Source organism: Octopus sinensis, linkage group LG1, assembly GCF_006345805.1.
Source record: "Octopus sinensis linkage group LG1, ASM634580v1, whole genome shotgun sequence".
NCBI classification, from domain to species: Eukaryota; Metazoa; Mollusca; class Cephalopoda; order Octopoda; family Octopodidae; genus Octopus; species Octopus sinensis.
In genome coordinates, this window is record NC_042997.1 from 28,924,315 (window position 1) to 28,924,838 (window position 524).

Sequence of the window (524 nt, forward strand, 5' to 3'; positions counted from 1 at the left end):
AGCTCACGTTTTGGAAAAAGTCCCAAAACACAAGCACACGTTGTCAGTCATTGTGCTTCCTTTATTTCCAGCGTTCGTTGCTGAAGTGGAGGTAGCTACTCCGAAATGCTTACATCCATAGATCTGGGTAGACAGCCCTCCGAACTCTCTTGAAATTTTTAATTTAATTTTTTTATTTTATTTTATCTAGTTTCAGCTAACGAGCTGTGGCCATGCTGGGTCACCGCCATTCAAAATATTCTGAAGATGCCGGGGATCGAACCCGGGGCCTTTCGCATGCAAAGCGAACGCTCTACCACTGAGCTACATGTTTACATTGAGCAAGAATTTTCCTCTATAAAAAAAATGCAGTGAATCGATTTGTTGTAGTTTTGAATATATGTCAAACATATTTCAACTAGTAATAAGTTTGTGTTCATATATATCCATAATCAATGGTTCTAATCCATATTTGAGTACGGCCAGGTTTCTAATCCATATTTGAGTAAAGTCAGGTATTCAGTATTTTTGATTGGGTATATTAA

The 524-nt window shown here is 37.8% G+C and overlaps 1 non-coding gene across 1 annotated transcript; it reads right to left on the reverse strand.

The window, feature by feature from the left end:
- Positions 1–241: 241 nt before the first annotated feature.
- Positions 242–313, reverse strand: Trnaa-ugc. The gene has a single exon. It is a non-coding gene; the product is annotated as a tRNA-Ala (tRNA).
- Between the last annotated feature and the right edge of the window lie 211 nt (positions 314–524).